Here is a 21216-nt window from a genome sequence, read left to right as displayed (position 1 = left end):
AAAACAGCTTGACACTCAGGGGGTTGTGCTTTTATTATATTTAATTTTACGGGAGCTGATGAGTCCTTGAAGGAACAAGCACCGCTAATCGACCATAAATGGGCAACCAACATATGAATGATATTTATGCTTCTGCAAAAGCAGAAGTGACACAGGGACATTAGGACTGCGTCAGTGTTTTGTGTTTTCGAATCACTGTACACAGTAACATGTACAAATGTACAATTGAAAACACTTGTAAGTACACTGAGGACTCAGAAACGGAAGACGATAGTAGCGGGTGTGTTTAATTAATAACGACAATAATTATATTCACTTTAAAATGCGTTATACAGTACAACCAGAAACGCTTTAAAATGTCATTTTCTTCTTCTACTAACAGCACTGTATTACAACAGCTTTATTTACATTTGTATTCCTTGCCACAAGTAAGCAAGCTCACACATTTGAAGATGAAAACCAGTGTAATGCACATTCCACATTCACGAATCCATGTTATTTACGTGTGTACTTTTTACCGTAAGCATCAGATCTTTACGAGATGCGCACGACTGTTAGATGTCATCGCTGAAAGACAAACAAGAAAGCCGGCCGCTGTGGCTGAGCGGTCCTAGGCACTTCAGTCCGGAACCGCGCTGCTGCTCCGGTCGCAGGTTCGAATCCTGCCTCGGGCATGGATGTGTGTGATGTCCTTGTGTTAGTTAGGTAGTTCTAAGTCTAGGGGACTGATGATCTCATATGTTAAGTCCCATAGTGCTTAGAGCCATTTGAACAAACAAGAACATTCCCTCTTTCACGATCCCTTCCCCACAGCGACCAATCTATTAACAACTTAATTTTAAACAACTTACACTGGCCAATGTCCCACCATATTTGTTGTTGATTGAACACCTCCACACAATCTACTGTCAGTCTGCACTCCAAACGCCATGGAGGTAATAGGAACCGACAATTTTTCAGGCCCAAATTAAAAAAGAATTACATTGTAAACGATAGGACTGTCGATAGTTAAAATGACTACCGATAGTGACGACAGTGCAGATACTTTCGATTAAGCGATATTTTATCGATGTTTAAGTAACACTATTATGAGGAAGAGCGTGACAACACAGAACCCTGTGGGATATTGTTCTCCTCAATCCGAGGGGTGCTGAGTGAACTGCCAAATCTAACCCGGAGGAGCTGGTGGGATAAAAACTCGCCGCTAAAAATCGGAAGGAGCCGCGAAAACCCCCGTCATGGAGGGGAACTGACACGCGACGTCGCCAAGCTGTGTCGTATGCCTTTTGGAGTTCAAAGGAGACCGTGAAAAGGTGCCGGTGATTAGTAAAAGCTTGTTGGACTGCTGTTTCCAATCTGAGTAAATAGTCAGTTGGAGATCGTCCATCCCAGAAGCCACACTGATACGGGGACAGAAGATACCGAGACTTGAGTACCCAACATAATCGGAAGCTAACCAACCTCTCACGCAGTTTACAAAGCATGTTCGTCAGGCTTATCGAGCAGTGAGTGTCGAGAGACGTTGGGTTCTTCCAGGGCTGAAGGACGCGGATAAATATACTGTTTCGTCATTGCGACGGGAAAGCACTCGTGAGCCAAATGTGATTGAAAACCCTGAGTAGATGTTGCCTCTGGGTAAGACCCAAGTGTTGGATAATCTGGTTGTAGAAGGAATTTGGGCCTGGGGCCATGTCATGGTAAGAGGTAAGAGCCTGCAAGAATTCCCATTCAGTGAAGGGTTCACTATAGGGTTCAGCTTGGTGGGACTGAAACAAAGGTGGGTCTGTTCAACTCAGCTTTCTGCCGGAGAAAGGTAGCAGGATAGGAAGAAGACGGCAATGCCATCGAAAAGTTCTTTAAGGCCCAATGGATCAGTACACAGAGCACCTTGGAGGAAAGACCCTGGACAGTTGACTGTCGCTGGCGTCCCAGGAGGCTACAGGGCTTGGACCAGACCTGCGATGAAGAGGCGTAGGTCCCCACGGAGGAAACAAAGCGCTCCCAGCATTTCATTTTACTCTGCTTAATAAGGTAACGAACCTCAGCATGGCGGCCGCGCGGGGTAGCCGAGCGGTTTGAGGCGCCTTGTAATGGTTCGCGCGGCTGTCCCCGTCGGAGGTTCGAGTCCTCCCTCGGGCATGGGTGTGTGTGTTGTCGTTAGCATAAGTTAGTTTAAGTTAGATTAAATAGCGTATAAGCTTAGGGACCAATGAGCTCAGCAGTTTGGTCCCTTAAGACCTACCACAATTTTCTTTTTTAACTTAGCAAAGAGACGCTTAAAAGCGGGGAGTTTGGTCTGTGGAGGGTGTCGTTTAAATGGCTGCAGCGCCTGTCGGCTGTCCTGGACAGAGACTGCTCCGTCCTTGGTCCACTATTGTACCGGTCGACGACGAGGGGGGGCTGTGGATAGGGGCACTATAGTGCCAGCAGCGTGAAGAATAGTGGCAGAGACGCCCTGCACGCTCGAATCAATGCAGTTCGAGAGAGAGGTTTCGAAGTGCACAGCAGACGTATATAAAGGTCAACTGGCCCTCTGGAATGCTCAGAGTGGTGGCCCTTCTGCCTGGCGGCGGCAGGGAACGACTGAGTCACCGGGAAGTGGTCACTGGCACAAAGATCATCATTGTGTGACCAATGAAGGGAAGCCACGAGAGGAGTGGAGGAGATCGTGACATCGATAGCAGTAAAGATGCCATGAGTGGCACTCAAGTGGGTAGGTGACCCGTCATTGAGGAGACACAAATCGAAGCATGTAATAAGTTGGTCAATTACAAGATCCCTACCCACTGAAGCGGCACTCCCTCACAGTGTGTGGTGTGTATCGAAGTTCCCAAGGAGGAGATAAGGGGACGGGAGTTGCTGTGTTAAGGTGTCCAGGTTGGTACGAAGGGAGATTCAATCACTACCGAGATCAGGGCAAACGAAAGTGTAGACTCGTACAGATGCTGTCCTGGGGCCGGCATGGGTCCAACAAAGTGCCCAATGCCCACGAAACGTTGAAGAGTGGCCATCACGGAAGTGCGTTTCTCGAAGAGCAAGACAGAACGCAGAACAGGAGGAAACAAGGGGTCGTATTGCCGGTAGGTGATGATGGTATCTGTTGCAATTCTGCTGGACTATCATGTGGCGAGAGTCCAGGTCAGACATAAAGAGTCTGAGGGGAGGTATGTCACTTGGCCAGTGGTCGTCACTGACAAGAGTGAGGTGATATGCATAAATAAGATGTCAGATTCAGGTTGTGAGGGGGGAGATGGCACCTCTGGGGGTACCGGAGTGGTCTTGTCCTGGGACTTACGTTTCTTCTTCTTCTTCTTCTTCTTCTTCTTCTCCTCCTCTTTCAGAGGTGAAGGAGAGCTGGGAACAGAGGGGTTCAGGCTTCTGCAAGATCCGGAAGTGAAAGAGAGTTGGCGACCTCAGGGCGCACAGCTGGTACGTCTCGTGGCCGAGTTGTGGTAGTAGGCTTCCGGCCTGAGAGACGCCGGAGAGAGGGGTCCAGGGCGCTAGCCCCATCACTGGCAGGTGCCGAAGAAGTGGGGCACTTCTTCGGCCGGAAAAGGGAGCGGCTCCTTGAGGGGAAGGAGTGAGAATTGCTGGGGAGGTGTAGAGGAGAGTGGATGGGGCTGGGGTAAGGAAGATGTAGGAGGGGGAAAGGATGTAACAGAGGCAAAAGTTGAAAGTGAAGCCAAATGGAGTATGTCACATTTTTGGAGAGCCTAAGCGTATGTCAGACAATCCAGGGACTTTTACTCTTGGATATTCTTTTCTCTCTTGTAAGCTGGGCAATCTGGCGAGCGAGGAGACTGGCGGTCACGACACTTGACATACACAGGTGGCGTAACACAGAGGCTTCCCTCATCCAGCAGCACACAGGCCTGCCATGCAGTGGGATGCCGTATGCCCGAAATACGAGCACTGAAAGCAGCTCATGGGTGGTGGGACGTATGGATTCACGTCACATCTGTAGCACATAACTTTGACCTCCTCTGGAAAGGTATCCACCTTGAAAGTCAGAATGAAGGCGCTGTTACTGGTGCAGTAGTCTTTACGACCCTTCTGCACACATCGAACAAAATGAACGCCTTGTCACTACAGATTAGCCTGGAGTTCTATATCAGTTTGCAGGATGAGGTCCCTATGAAAAAGCACTCCCTGGACCATATTCAAAGACTGGTGAGGGATAATAGACACTGGGACATTGCCAAAACGATCACAAACACGAAGAGCTGCAGACTGGGTGGCAGACGCTTTGATCAACAGGGAGCCCAACCGCATCTTACCGAAAGATTTCACCAAACTCGTCCTCGATATTTTCCACAAAAAACAATGGTTTTGTGGCGGTGAATGTGTTCCTGCTCGTCCAAGTACAGACGAGGTAGCGGTGAAAAGTGTTTCATCCCAAGACGGCGAGCCTGGCTCTCCTCCCACGGTGTAGCCAGGGAAGGGAAGGCTGCCAGGTCATATGAAGCAGCATTCAATGATCCTTCACCATTGAAAGAGACGGCCGTTTGAGAACGACCAGAATTTTGCAGCTTGATAAGCAAGCATCTGCCCTGACACCACCCACTCGGATCAGGGGCTCTTGCCATGTGCGGCACACAGCCACAGGAAGAGTTGCCTGGCACGGTAGCCATTCCCAGGAGTTACGATGCTCCAGGAAGACAAGCAACCACTCCTTTGCGTGCATGGGGAGGGAACAGCTCAGGTATCAGTAGTGCGATCCCTGCGTTGTCAGGGGTTCAGCCAGATGGGTACAAAACAGCCCCACCACACAGACTGGCCACATGTGCTGGTGACCTAGCTGAGTGGAGGGGGCTATGGTGGGGAAGGAAGAAGCGACGGAAGGTGGGAAAGCAATCCATACCGTAGACGCTAGGGAGGGAGTTTTTCCCAAAATGGTTCACACTAAAAACAGAAAATTTAGAAGTGGATGTCAAACCGCAAGCGGGGACTTAAACGCCAAAAAGAATGAAAGAGAACAGGCAGCAGGAACAAAATTGCAGGGAATACAGGGAACCAGGTGCATATCCAGGTCAACATAAATCGAAAACCGAGAGAGGGGAAGGAGGGGGCAGCGGGGAAGGGGCGACAATAGGATGGGGGAGCAGGGTGAAGGTAATGCAGCGAGCGAAGGGAGAATGGGCTGCAATAGCCCGGCTCCCCGTGTGCGCCAAGCACGAAGGCACGAAAGAACCGCGAGTCCCCTGGGGGTAAAGAAACAGAACACTTGGATAATATACAGAGATCGAAAGAGTGTGTACAGAATGTTCAGAAAGCAAACTGCAGCTGTAAGCGTCAAATGTCATGAGAGAAAGCAGTAATTGAGAGGTACGTGAGACAGGATTAAAACATATCCTCTATGTTTTTCTAGCTGTACACAGAACAAAGCGCTATAAGTAACTGAGGAGTAATTCAGATACAAAATTAAAGTTCAGGGTGAAGTAATAAAAAATTCGAGATTTGCTAACTACGTGGCGATTCTGTCAGAGATGATGAACGCTTTGCATGATCAGTTGAACAGAATACATAGTATCTTGAAAACAGTGTGTAAGTTGCACATTAATACAAGTCAAATACGGATAATGGAGTGTAGTGGGTTTAAAGTTAGGTGCTGCTGGAAGAATAGATTAGAAAACGAACCACCCAAAGCAGTCGATGACTTTTGCTATTTAGACTGTAATATAACCGAGGATTCAAAGAGAATATAAAATACAGACAGTCAATACCAAGAAAACGTTTCCGAAAAAATATCGACAATCCTTGAAGGAATTATCCTAAGGGGCTGGAAGTTACTTGAAAATGACTGATACAGTTGTTGGATTGCCCACGAGGGTTATCGCGCCCAATTCTGTCCAAGTGTCCCGTCAAATCGTCAAAATTGTGAGCTGATTGGAGGGTTCTGCCCATAATGCTCCAAACATTCTCAACTGTGAAGAGATCGGGTGACCTTGCTGGCCAAAGTAGGATTTGACAAGCACAAAGACAAGCAGTAAAAGCTCTCACCGTGTGTGGGTGGTGATTATCTTGCTGAAATGTAAGCCCAGGATATCTTACCATGAAGGGAAGCAAAACGGGACGTAGAATATCGTCCACGTACCACTGTGCTGTAAGGGTGCCTTGGATGACAACCAAAAGGGTCCTGCTATGAAATGAAGTGGCAATCCAGATCATCACTCCTGATTGTCGGGGTGCTGGGGGTCATGCTGGGGGTGTCTCCAGCACGTGTTCGGCCTGGATTCTCACTGACGTGGGTAGAGCTGTCTTCAGTGATAAGTTCGCTTCGTACTGGACTTCGATGACAAGCAAAGACGTGTCTGGGGACGCCCCGGACAGTGGTGGGACAACAACTTGAAAATCGCCTGCCATACGGCCCGACAACCAGGAGTGATGGTCTTCTGGTATGCCATTTCATTTCATAGCAAGACCCATTTGGCTGTCATCTGCGGCACACTTTCAGCAAAGTGGTACATCGACGATATCCTACAGTCCGTTTTGTTCCGCTTCACTGGCAAGTCGTCCTGGTCTTACTTTTCAGTAAGATAATGCCCGACTGCACACAGCGAGAGCTGCTACTGCTTATCTTCGAGTTTGCCCAACCCTACCTGGGCCAGCAAGCTTGGCGGCTCTCCCCCCAACTGAGAACGTTTGGAGGATTATAGACAGGGCCCTCCAATCACCACGGGATTTTGACGATCTAACACGAAAATTAAGCAGAATATGGCACTATATCCATCAGGAGGAGAACTAACAACTCTTTCAACCATTGCCGAGCCAAATAACTGTCTGCGTTATGTCCAGGGGTGGAGCAGCATGTTATTGATTTGATCTGTTTGTGAAGCTTTTCTCTCGAATAAATCATCAAATTTTTCTGAAGCTGTAATCAAATGTTTGTCTGTACATGCACATAACATCTACTCATTTCCATCTAGGATAGTTCTTTCGTGGTGCACCACATTTTTTTGCCTCTGGATGTATTGATATCGAACAGAAATTTAAATGTTAGGAAGTATGTACTGCATGTGTTCGTTTTGAGTGTATCAGTGATACGTAGAGAAACATGGACGACAAGCAGTGAATACAAGAAGAGAATGTGGTGCTACAGAAGAATTCTCGACATCAGATAGGCAGTTACAGTAACTAATGAAGAGAGATTGAAATGAATTGGTAGATCAAAGTTTTATGGCACAAGGTGAGCAAGTCAAGGCATAGATTGATAAGAGAGATATTGAGGCATTAGGAATTGGTTAACTTGCTAACTAAGGGAAATGAGAGGCGTTAAAAATAGTAGAGGCACACCTATGCTTGGAAACAGTAAGGAAGTTGAAACGTATGTAGGCCTAATAGTTATTACAGCGACTGGACAGGCTAAGCTAACGTGGAGAGCTGAATCAAGCCAGTCGTTGGACTGAAGACTACAGCAACAGCAGAAGATGAGTTTGAAGTATCAGTGTTAATTTTGTAGTGAGGAAATGATTTTTCACAAATCTTCTTTCAAACAAAAACATACTTTAGAAAGCTCTGTTTATTTACGCTAATTTCGAATGACTTTCTTATTAATGATTCTGAAGTTGCGTGGAAGTTTCTGGTTTCTGGAAGAAACAAGTCAGTGTGAGGTTTATCATTCAGTCAAGCATAACTGTTTGCTAAAACAACCTTCCACGAAATGTCTAATGTATTTCTTTGCATTAAAAGGAAGCGATAGAGCAGAACTATGTGACACCTTGTGCAATTAAAAAGTGCTCTGCGACGCACTGTGCTACAAAAACTTTATAACCATCACTAATTCTCATTTAGATCGAAATTTTCCTCTCAGGCATACAGCAGAAACGCCATAAAATTGTAGATTGAGCAGCTTTACGGCTAGTAGTGAGTAGTAAGAGGCAGGCTTGCCTATTTTTGCAGCATAATGTTGTAGGACTGCAGTTCTCCCAGCTCTCGGAGATGAGAACCCATCGAGCTGGTAAGCGGGCGGTATGCTAATTTATGCTGGGGCATAACACGGCATAATTGCCCGTCATAAAGCGGTAACGACGACCCGCGTTCAGGAACTCGCTCCAGCAGCAAATGCCATAGTGCACTGCGATAGTGGCCCCTTGTTAAATGCAGGTTTGTATCCCACTGCATTGCCTGTCGACTCGTGCGCGGTTATCAGAGGTCGTTCACCTCGAAATTAACGACTACGATTTCCAGTGCACTGCTTCGACGATGTTTATGCGCAATTTCAGCGTGGGTAGCGCTTCCTATAGTACTCGCGTTTCGCAGTTGTCAAAAAAGACGACGACTTAAAAAAAAGAGATTCCAGTCACAGACCGAACTACCCCGACGGTGCTCTACGAAGTGCTGACCAATAACTAGATACTTAACAATACAATGGTAAGAATTTATTACAAAAATACATATATGTTAACTTCAGTACTTCTATAATTTAGTCTCCAACATTTACAGACAAGTGCACTAACAATTTTCTATTGTCACCGTTTCGGCAATTTGATAATCAAAATATTGATATTACGAGGAAGCCAAATATTTAAATTCATGAAAGGTACAATGCTCCACAAAACTGTCCGAAGTATATTTCACTTTTAGTTTTAACAGATCTTTGGGTACAATTTCTTGTTGGCCGAAAGGGAAATCATGGCTACCAAAACTCAGTGAGGAACAAAATTCTAATCTACTGAAACTTCTATCTTTCACATGTCTCCCTTTCTTGAAGTTTCTTATTTTACGGCCATTCTATCTAATAGTGAGATTCCTTGAACATTACATAGCCTAAATCCGATGAATCAAAATAGATCATGATAATTTTTCGGGAAGTTCACATTGGTTGTTGCGATGGTCATTTTAGAAACAGCTTCAATAAATAATTTAATTGATGGAAGAATCATAAGTTTCTCAGAGAAACGTCTTCTTGACTGCCTGTCTTATATTTGTCAAGACGAAATCATTCACAAAGAAGAAATCTATGACCGCTGATAAGAAATATTCGCACTATTCTTTGTTACAGCTCATTCGCCACCGGAAAGGAACGAAGCACTGTCTTCCGACTCCTGTTTGTGTACGGAAGTTATCATTCCAAATGATCCAAGATATTCAACGGCCCGAGACAGTTTTTCTCATTTGCAGTATCTCCCCTGGGAAAAAGTATCTAGACGGATATAAAGCTACATTGTCGCGCTTTATATACTGTAGGTCCAGCTTTTAGATATATAATTATTTACCTCGCTATTCTTTTCGTAAATCCCTCTCGTTACCCGCAATACAAAATATTCGCAACTGCACAGAATGATCTTGATATAAGAGAAAGTGCAATTAAGTCTTGAATTGCAAACAGATGATAACTGAACATAACACATAATAGGACGAAGGAATTATGTGGCCTGCCAGTGTGGCCGCGCGGTTCTAGGCGCTACAGTCTGGAACCGCGCGACCGCTACGGTCGCAGGTTCGAATCTTGCCTCGGGCATGGATGTGTGTGATGTTCTTAAGTTAGTTAGGTTTAAGTAGTTCTAAGTTCTAGGGGACTGATGACCTTAGAAGTTAAGTCCCATAGTGCTCAGAGCCATTTGAACCATTTTTTGAACTACGTGCATGCGTTTAACAAGCGAACAGCTAAGACTCGAGTGGAAAATACATTAAGCTTTATTACATGCTACAGCTTTAGGTTTTGCATAAATCGTCAAAGACAGGTACCGGAGTCATTCCATTGAAGAGGATGATTTCAGTTTCTTTCTATGACACGAGCTTACGAAATCTTACCCTTTTTTTTAAAGAAAACATTTTATTCAGTAGACAGAGAAACAGTAGATAAAACCACGAGGTTTAGTGTTGAAGTAAAATATGCGAACATAATGAGCAACATAAACAAATACCAGTTCTTCTCTCTTTCGTTCTTTGGGCCTTGTCCCGCGCCTAGGCGGGGTCGGCGTTGTAATTACGGAATTGGCAGTGTTAGTTGCACAGGGTGACCGGATGCTCTTCCTGCCACCACCCCGAATGCCCTGGGGCGTAAGTAGTGTACCCCATCTGTCTGAGTCTAGTGTAAGCCATGAAATAGTGCGAAAGTGCTCAAATGTGTGTGAGTCGTGTAACTGAGACGGAACGTGGGGACCAGCCCGCTGTTCATCTAGTGGGATGAGGAAAACGCCTAAAAACCACATCCAGGCTGGTCGGCATACCGGCCCTTATCGTTAAACCACCGGGGGGATTCAATCCGGAAGAGGCGCGAATACCCGAGTCCATGAAGCAGCGCATTAGCGCTCGCGGCTAACCAGGCGGGTAACATTAACAAATACCACATGTTGTTGTTGTTGTTGTCGTCTTCAGTCCTGAGACTGGTTTGATGCATCTCTCCATTCTACTCTATCCTGTGCCAGCTTCTTCATCTCCCAGTACCTACTGCAACCTACATCCTTCTGAATCTGCTTAGTGTATTCATCTCTTGGTCTCCCTCTACGATTTTTACCCTTCACGCTGCCCTCCAATACTAAATTGGTGATCCCTTGATGCCTCAGAACGTGTCCTACCAACCGATCCCTTCTACTGGTCAAGTTGTGCCACAAACTCTTCTTCTCCCCAATTCTATTCATTACCTCGTCCTTAGTTGTGTGATCTACCTATCTAATCTTCAGCATTCTTCTGTAGCACCACATTTCGAAAGCTTCTATTCTCTTCTTGTCCAAACTATTTATCGTCCATGTTTCACTTCCATACATGGCTACACTCCATACAAATACTTTCAGAAATGACTTCCTGACACTTAAATCTATACTCGATGTTAACAAATTTCTCTTCTTCAGAAACGCTTTCCTTGCCATTGCCAGTCTACATTTTATATCCTCTCTACTTCGACCATCATCAGTTATTTTGCTCCCCAAATAGCAAAACTCCTTTACTACTTTAAGTGTCTCATTTCCTAATCTAATTCCCTCAGCATCACCTGACTTAATTTGACTACATTCCATTATCCTCGTTTTGCTTTTGTTGATGTTCATCTTATATCCTCCTTTCAAGACGCTATCCATTCCATTCAACTGCTCTTTCAAGTCCTTTGCTGTCTCTGACAGAATTACAATGTCATCGGCGAACCTCAAAGTTTTTATTTCTTCTCCATGGATTTTAATACCTATTCCGAATTTTTCTTTTGTTTCCTTTACTGCTTGCTCAATATACAGATCGAATAACATCGGGGAGAGGCTACAACCCTGTCTTACTCCCTTCCCAACAACTGCTTCCCTTTCATGTCCCTCGACTCTTATAACTGCCATCTGGTTTCTGTACAAATTGTAAATAGCCTTTCGCTCCCTGTATTTTACCCCTGCCACCTTTAGAATTTGAAAGAGAATATTCCAGTCAATATTGTCAAAAGCTTTCTCTAAGTCTACAAATGCTAGAAACGTAGGTTTGTCTTTCCTTAATCTTTCTTCTAAGATAAGTCGTAAGGTCAGTATTGCCTCACGTGTTCCATTATTTCTACGGAATCCAAACTGATCTTCCCCGAGGTCGGCTTCTACTAGTTTTTCCATTCGTCTGTAAAGAATTTGTGTTAGTATTTTGCAGCTGTGGCTTATTAAACTGATTGTTCGGTAATTTTCACATCTGCCAACACCTGCTTTCTTTGGGATTGGAATTATTATATTTTACTTGAAGTCTGAGGGTATTTCGCCTGTTTCATACATCTTGCTCAACAGATGGTAGAGGTTTGTAAGGGCTGCCTCTCCCAAGGCTATTAGTAGTTCTAATGGAATGTTGTCTACTCCCGGGGCCTTGTTTCGACTGAGGTCTTTCAGTGCTCTGTCAAACTCTTCACGCAGTATTACATCTCCCATTTCATCTTCATCTACATCCTCTTCCATTTCCATAATATTGTCCTCAAGTACATCGCCCTTGTATAGACCCTCTATATACTCCTTCCACCTTTCTGCTTTCCCTTCTTTGCTTAGACCTTGGTTTCCATCTGAGCTCTTGATGTTCATACAAGTGGTTATCTTATCTCCAAAGGTCTCTTAAATTTTCCTGTAGGCAGTATCTATCTTACCCCTAGTGAGATAAGCCTCTACATCCTCTAGGCATCCCTGCTTAGCCATGTTGCACTTCCTGTCGATCTCATTTTTGAGACGTTTGTATTCCTTTTGCCTGCTTCATTTACTGCATTTTTATATTTTCTCCTTTCATCAATTAATTTCAATATTTCTTCTGTTACCCAAGGATTTCTACTAGCCCTCGTCTTTTTACCTACTTGATCCTCTGCTGCCTTCACTACTTCATCCCTCAAAGCTACCCATTCTTCTTCTACTGTATTTCTTTCCCCCATTCCTGTCAATTGTTCCCTTATGCTCTCCCTGAAACTCTGTACAACCTCTGGTTCTTTCAGTTTATCCAGGTCCCATCTCCTTAAGTTCCCACCTTTTTGCAGTTTACTCAGTTTTAATCTACGGGTCATAACCAATAGATTGTGGTCAGAGTCCACAACTACACCTGAAAATGTCTTACAATTTAAAACCTGGTTCCTAAATCTCTGTCTTACCATTATATAATCTGTCTGATACCTTTTAGTATCTCCAGGGTCCTTCCATGCATACAACCTTCTTTCATGATTCTTAAACCAAGTGTTAGCTATGATTAAGTTGTGCTCTGTGCAGAATTCTACCAGGCGGCTTCCTCTTTCATTTCTTAGCCCCAATCCATATTCACCTACTAAGTTTCCTTCTCTCCCTTTTCCTACTACCGAATTCCAGTCACCCATGACTATTAAATTTTCGTCTCCCTTCACTACCTGAATAATTTCTTTTATTTCGTCATACATTTCTTCAATTTCTTCGTCATCTGCAGAGTTAGTTGGCATATAAACTTGTACTACTGTAGTAGGTGTGGGCTTCGTATCTATCTTGGCCACTATAATACGTTCACTATGCTGTTTGTAGTAGCTTACCCGCATTCCTATTTTCCTATTCAATATTAAACCTACTCCTGCATTACCCCTATTTGATTTTGCGTTTATAACCCTGTAGTCACCTGACCAGAAGTCTTGTTCCTCCTGCCACCGAACTTCACTAATTCCCACTATATCTAACTTTAACCTATCCATTTCCGTCTTTAAATTTTCTAACCTACCTGCCCGGTTAAGTGATCTGACATTCCACGCTCCGATCCGTAGAACGCCAGTTTTCTTTCTCCTGATAACGACATCCTCTTGAGTAGTCCCCGCCCGGAGATCCGAATGGGAGACTATTTTACCTCCGGAATATTTTACCCAAGAGGACGCCATCATCATTTAATCATACAGTAAAGCTGCATGCCCTCGGGAAAAATTACGGCCGTAGTTTCCCCTTGCTTTCAGCCGTTCGTAGTACCAGCCCTGCAAGGCCGTTTTCGTTATTGTTACAAGGCCAGATCAGTCAATCATCCAGACTGTTGCCCTTGCAACTACTGAAAAGGCTGCTGCCCCTCTTCAGGAACCACGCGTTTGTCTGGCCTCTCAACAGATATCCCTCCGTTGTGGTTGCACCTACGGTACGGCTATCTGTATCGCTGAAGCACGCAAGCCTCCCCACCAACGGCAAGGTCCATGGTTCATGGGATACCACATATTAAGTGAAATTTATGAGAGAGATTGCTCAGCTATTTGAAATAAAAACTGGTGTAGGACAAAAGAACGGTTTATCGCCTTTACGACTTCACTGTGATTTAGGAACAAAGTTATTAGAAAACTACTTTATATGCAACTGTGAAGTGTGGATGTAATTTTTTTTCTTTGGCTTGTATTCGCCGCTCCGAAATGGAAAGCCGACATGCAAAACATCGTTGGTCATCGCTACTGCCTCGCTAGTTGCAACGTTTCATCTATCTACTCCACTTGCAAAGGCGTGTAGACTGAGACACCTCGACCACAGTGTGTGATCTAGCTGAAAATCATTCATCTGCGTGAGTATAATGTTTGGTTGTGCACTGTTCTGGATTTCACAACCGGTGTCCCTCATACCCGCACTATAATCGAAAGAAAAAATCCTGGTCATCACACTATTACGGGAAACGTACAGTGAAACTAGTATTTAATCTTTTTTATTTTTGTTATGAAAATAATTCCACGTTCAAAACATCTCACACACAGAACTACTTATCACCAACAAGTTTAACACAAAATGACAAACACAACAAAAAGACACTACATCCACATTGCTAACAAAGGAACATACGTGTTTCAGCATGCAGTCTGAGTAATTGTATTGAGTGAGATTTTTACTTTTCTGTAACGTTGTTGTTGTTGTTGTTGTTGTTCTCTTCAGTCCTGATACTGGTTTGATGTAGCTCTCCATGCTACTCTATCCTGTGCAACCTTCTTCATCTACCAGTACTTACTGAAAACTACATCCTTCTGAATCTGCTTAGTGTATTCATCTCTTGGTCTCCCTCTACGATTTTTACTCTCCATGCTGCACTCCAATGCTAAAATTGTGATCCCTGGATGCCTCAGAACATGTCCTACTAACCGGTCCCTCCTTCTTGTCAAGTTGTGCCACAAACTCCTCTTCTCCCCAATTCTATTCACTACCTCCTCATTAGTTATGTAATGTACCCATCTAATCTTCAGCATTCTTCTGTAGCACCACATTTCGAAAGCTTCTATTCTCTTCTTGTCCAAACTGTTTATCGTTCATGTTTCACTTCCCTACATGGCTACACTCCATACAAATACTTTCAGAAACGACTTCATGACACTTAAATCTATACTCAATGTTAACAAATTTTTCTTTTTCAGAAACCGTTTCCTTACCATTGCTAGTCTACATTTTATATCCTCTCTACTTCGACCATCATCAGTTATTTTGCTCCCCAAATAGCAAAACTCATTTACCACTTTGAGCGTCTCATTTCCTAATCTAATACCCTCAGCATCACCTGACTTAATTCGACTACATTCCATTATCCTCGTCTTGCTTTTGTTGATGTTCATCTTATATCCTCCTTTCAAGACACTGTCCATTCCGTTCAACTGTTCTTCCAAGTCCTTTGCTGTCTCTGACAGAATTACAATGTCATCGGCGAACATCAAAGTTTTTATTTCTTCTCCATGGATTTCAATACCTACTCCGAATTTTTCTTTTGTTTCCTTTACTGCTTGATCAATATACAGATTGAATAACATCGGGGAGAGGCTACAATCCTGTCTCACTCCTTCCCAACCACTGCTTCCCTTTCATGTCCCTCTTACACAGATTTATTTGCCGCTAGTTACAATCATTGTTATTGCCTTGGTCTTCAGTTGAAAGACTGCTTCGATGCAGCTCTCCACGATAGTCTGCCTTGTTAAGCTTCTTCATAACAGCGTAACTGCTGCGGCCTACATTCTATTAACATTTTTTCTGAATGCTGTAAAATGCCCCGCTCCTCCGTCCCTGCTCACTTACCAATTTAATTATTTCCTACTGTTGCGGATGTGCCCTATCACGGGATACCTCCTAATATCTCGTCAGACCTCCTCCGGTGCGGAGTACTGCAGCAACTCGACGTGGCATGGACTCAACAAGTCATTGGATGTCTCCTGCAGAAATATTGAGCCATACTGCCTCTGTAGCCGCCCAGAACTAAGAAACCGGTGCAGGATTTTATGCACGACCTGACATCTCGATTATATCCCACAAATGTTCGATAGGATTCATGTTGATCGATCTGGGAGGCCTAATCATTCGCTCGAATTGCCCAGAATTTTCTTCAAACTAAGCGCGAACAATAGTGGCCCAGTGACATCACATTGTTCTTTGGTAATATGAATGGCTGCAGATGCTCTCCAAGTAGTGGAACATACCATTTCCAGACAATGATGGGTTAATTTGGACCAGAAGACCCAGTCCATTCCCTGTAAACACAGCCCAAACCATTATGGTGCCACTGCTGGCTTGCATAATGCCTTGTTGTCAACTTTGGTTCATGGCTTCGTGGGGCATGTGCCACACCTGAACACCAACATCAGCTCTCAACAGCTGAAATCGGTACTAATCTGACCAGGCCACAGTTTTTCAGTCGTCTAGGATCCAACCGATACGGTCACGAGCCCAGGAGAGGCGCTGCACGCGATAGCAAAGGCACTTGCGTCGGTTTTCTGCGACCGTAGCCCATTAACGCCAAATTTCGCCGCTCTGTCCAAACGGATACGTACATCGTACATACCACATTGGTTGTTTCGGTTATTTCACGCAGTGTTGCTTGTCTGTTAGCACTGACAACTCTACGCAAACGCCGCTGCTCTGTTATCGTTATCTGAAGGCCATCAGCCACTGCGTCGTCCATGGTGAGAGGTAATATCTGAAATTTGGTATTCGCTGCACACTCTTGACGCCAGCCGTGGTGGCCAAGCGGTTCAAGGCGCTACAGTCTGGAACCGCGCGACCGCTACGGTCGCAGGTTCGAATCCTGCCTCGGGCATGGATGTGTGTGATGTCCTTAGGTTAGTCAGGTTTAAGTAGTTCTAAGTTCTAGGGGACTGATGACCTTAGAAGTTAAGTCCCATAGTGCTCAGAGCCATTTGAACCACACTCTTGACACTGCGGATCTCGGAATATTGAATTCCATAACGATTTCCGGAAAGGAATGTCCCACGCGTCTAGCTCCAACTACTATTCCGCGTTCAACGTCATAATTCCCGTCGTGTGGCCATAAACACTTCGGAAACTACACTCCTGGAAATGGAAAAAAGAACACATTGACACCGGTGTGTCAGACCCACCATACTTGCTCCGGACACTGCGAGAGAGCTGTACAAGCAATGATCACACGCACGGCACAGCGGACATACCAGAAACCGCGGTGTTGGCCGTCGAATGGCGCTACCTGCGCAGCATTTGTGCACCGCCGCCGTCAGTGTCAGCCAGTTTGCCGTGGCATACGGAGCTCCATCGCAGTCTTTAACACTGGTAGCATGCCGCGGCAGCGTGGACGTGAACCGTATGTGCAGTTGACGGACTTTGAGCGAGGGCGTATAGTGGGCATGCGGGAGGCCGGGTGGACGTACCGCCGAATTGCTCAACACGTGGGGCGTGAGGTCTCCACAGTACATCGATGTTGTCGCCGGTGGTCGGCGGAAGGTGCACGTGCCCGTCGACCTGGGACCGGACCGCAGCGACGCACGGATGCACGCCAAGACCGTAGGATCCTACGCAGTGCCGTAGGGGACCGCACCGCCACTTCCCAGCAAATTAGGGACACTGTTGCTCCTGGGGTATCGGCGAGGACCATTCGCAACCGTCTCCATGAAGCTGGGCTACGGTCCCGCACACCGTTAGGCCGTCTTCCGCTCACGCCCCAACATCGTGCAGCCCGCCTCCAGTGGTGTCGCGACAGGCGTGAATGGAGGGACGAATGGAGACGTGTCGTCTTCAGCGATGAGAGTCGCTTCTGCCTTGGTGCCAATGATGGTCGTATGCGTGTTTGGCGCCGTGCAGGTGAGCGCCACAATCAGGACTGCATACGACCGAGGCACACAGGGCCAACACCCGGCATCATGGTGTGGGGAGCGATCTCCCACACTGGCCGTACACCACTGGTGATCGTCGAGGGGACACTGAATAGTGCACGGTACATCCAAACCGTCATCGAACCCATCGTTCTACCATTCCTAGACCGGCAAGGGAACTTGCTGTTCCAACAGGACAATGCACGTCCGCATGTATCCCGTGCCACCCAACGTGCTCTAGAAGGTGTAAGTCAACTACCCTGGCCAGCAAGATCTCCGGATCTGTCCCCCATTGAGCATGTTTGGGACTGGATGAAGCGTCGTCTCACGCGGTCTGCACGTCCAGCACGAACGCTGGTCCAACTGAGGCGCCAGGTGGAAATGGCATGGCAAGCCGTTGCACAGGACTACATCCAGCATCTCTACGATCGTCTCCATGGGAGAATAGCAGCCTGCATTGCTGCGAAAGGTGGATATACACTGTACTAGTGCCGACATTGTGCATGCTCTGTTGCCTGTGTCTATGTGCCTGTGGTTCTGTCAGTGTGATCATGTGATGTATCTGACCCCAGGAATGTGTCAATAAAGTTTCCCCTTCCTGGGACAATGAATTCACGGTGTTCTTATTTCAATTTCCAGGAGTGTATTTCACTTGAATCACCTGAGTACAAATGACAGCTCCTCCAATGAACTGCCGTTTTATCCCTTGCGCACTTGATCCTATCGCCATCTATATACGTACATACCGCTATACTTTTGTCACCTCAGTGTATCCTTTCTTTTAGCCACGTTGTGCCTGAAAGGTCTCTTTCTCCCTTATTCGATTCAGTACACCTTCATTAATTATCTGTTCTACATACGTAATAGGCAACGGCCTTGCCGCAGTGGATACACCGGTTCCCGTGAGATCACCGAAGTTAAGCGCTGTTGGGTGGGGCCGGCACTTGGGTGGGTGGCCATCCAGCCGCCATGCGCTGTTGCCATTTTTCGGGGTGCACTCAGCCTCGTGATGCCAATTGAGGAGCTACTCGACCGGTTAGTAGCGGCTTCGGTCAAAGAAAGTCATCATAACGACCGGGAGAGCTGTGTGCTGACCACACGCCCCTCCTATCCGCATCCTCAACTGAGGATAACACGGCGGTCGGATGGTCCCGGTGGGCCACTTGTGGCCTGAAGACGGAGTGCTACATACGTAATCTTGGTCATTCTTATGTAGATCACATTTCTAAAGCTTCTATTCTCTTCTTGCCAACTGCTTGTCATATACATTTAGCTTCTGTTCATGGCTACACTCCAATTACTTAAAAAAAAATAGTTCCTGACATCTAAGTTTATAGTAGATTGTTTTACACATTTATCTCTTTCAGAAGATTTTTTCTTGTTGTTTTGATTCAGAATTGTACGTCCTCTATACTTCTGGCAGTTAGTCTGCAAACCCCACTACTGCTTTTTGTAACTTATTTCATAATTTCATTCCCTCACAGTCATATCCTTTAACTCAGATAAACTCCATTACCCTTGTCTCACTTTCCTTGATGATCATCTTACTACTTGGTTTAAAGATACTACCCACTCCGATCGTCCGCAGCTCGTGGTCGTGTGGTAGCGATTTCGCTTCCCACGCCCGGGTTCCCGGGTTCGATTCCCGGCGGGGTCAGGGATTTTCTCTGCCTCGTGATGACTGGGTGTTGTGTGATGTCCTTAGGTTAGTTAGGTTTAAGGGGGCTGATGACCATAGACGTTAAGTCCCACAGTGCTCAGAGCCATTTGAACCATTTGAACCCACTCCGATCAACTGATATCCCAATCTTTCACTGTCTCTGATAGAATGAAAGCGTCGTTAGGAAGCCTCAAAGACATATTTCTCCTCATAGAATTTTGAATATTTGTCCACAGTTTCTCATACTGACTTCTTCTCATTGAGAATGAATGGCATATGGGATAAGCTACAGTCCTGTGTCACTTCCTTCTGAACTGCTCCCGCCGTCTCACGTCCTAGGACAATGGGAACTGCGTTCTGGTTGCTGCACAAGTTACAGACAACCTGTCAGTGTCTGTATTTTATACGTTTGTACGTCAGCGTCCACTGCTTGGTTGTCAGCGGTCGACAGTTTAAACAAGGCGGTGTGACAGACACTGGCCGTCTGGAATGCCAGAGATACGAGTCGTTTGGCGAGCAGTAAGGGCGGTGCAGCCCAGCCACGGTCATAAATGGTGTCACAAAACAGCTGAACAAGTCACTTGTCAACACTGATTATCGAGCATCGTCACCTTAATTACATTTCGTACTAAAACTGATTTTAGTTACATCGGATTATACAAATGTGCTAGATTGCTTATTTCTCTACATATACACCTAATATGAATCAGCATTGTGTAACCCTGACTAGTTACATTCTCCAAATTTATCATATGTGCTGATTTTACATGTAATTAATCAAGTAATAATTCACTTTGCCGTTTTTACAGACGAACATAATTTAAATACAGAGCAACGTAGGGAAATTCAGAAAATACCATTGAAAAGAGCACACAATGATTCTCAATATAAGCAAGCTTTCTGAATGTACATTTAATTATTAATTGATGTTTATTTAATTAAAATGATTAGCTAATGTGTGCTAAATAGTACTTGCATTGATTAATAAATAATCTTAGGTTTTTAGAACGACTTGTGGGGGCGGAAAGTGGCGGGCGAAGTTACGCGCGCCTGTCAAGACGTTAACTCGAATCTGAAAAGATTGTAAATGTGAAGAGACAGAGAAAGTACAAATACAGGATATTGAACGGGTAATTCAATAGATAAAGGGAGATAAAAATCGAATAGTCTTAGGGGGTCTGGAATGCGGTTGTAAAGGAAGGAGTAGAAGGAAGGATTGCAGGAGAATATGGGCTTGCTACTAGGAATGAGATAGGAGAAAGACTAATTGAGTTCTGCAATAACTTTCGGCTACTAACAGCTAATACTGTGCTCAAGAAGCACAAGAGGAGGTGGTATACATGGGAAAGAGTGGGTGATACGGAAAGATTTCTGTTAGATTACATCATGGTCAGGCAGATATTCCGAAATCAAATACTGGATTGCAAGAAGTATCCAGGAGCAGAGACTGACTCAGATCGTAATTTAGAAGTGATGAAGACTAGGATGACGTTCAAGGCGCTAGTCAGGAAGAATCAATGAGCACGGAAGTGGGATGTGGGAGTACTAAGGAACGAAGAGATACGCTTGAAGCTCTCTGAGACTATAGATATTGCGATAAGGAATTGCTGAAGAAGCAGTTCTGTTGAAGAAGAATGTACATTTCTAAAAAGGGGAATCACAGAAGCTGGAGAGAAAAACATCGGTATAAAGAAGGCAACTGCGAAGATTCTATGGGTAACAGAAGAAACACTTTCGTTAATCGGTGAAATAATGGAGCAAAAAGATGTTCAGGAACTTTCACGAATACAGAAATATAAATCACTCAGGAATGAAATTTAAAAGGAATTGCAGGGAAGCTAAGGAGAAATGGCTGCGTAAAAAATGTGAAGAAATAGCAAAAGGAATTATTGTCGGAAGGACTGACTTAGCATATAGAAAAGTCAAAACAATCTTCGGCGAAATTAAATGCAATGGTGGTAACATTAAGAGTGCAATGGGAATTTGACTGTTAAATGCAGAGGAGATAGAGGATAAGTGGAAACTCTGCACTGAAGGCCTCTATCAGGGGGAAGATGTGTCTGATGTGATAGAAGAAAAAACAGGAGTCGATACAGAAGAGAGAGACGATCCA

The sequence above is a fragment of the Schistocerca americana genome, chromosome X, assembly GCF_021461395.2.
Source record: "Schistocerca americana isolate TAMUIC-IGC-003095 chromosome X, iqSchAmer2.1, whole genome shotgun sequence".
In the NCBI taxonomy this organism is placed as follows: domain Eukaryota; kingdom Metazoa; phylum Arthropoda; class Insecta; order Orthoptera; family Acrididae; genus Schistocerca; species Schistocerca americana.
The sequence above is the reverse complement of the archived record's forward strand: the minus strand, read 5'-3'. Positions refer to the sequence as shown.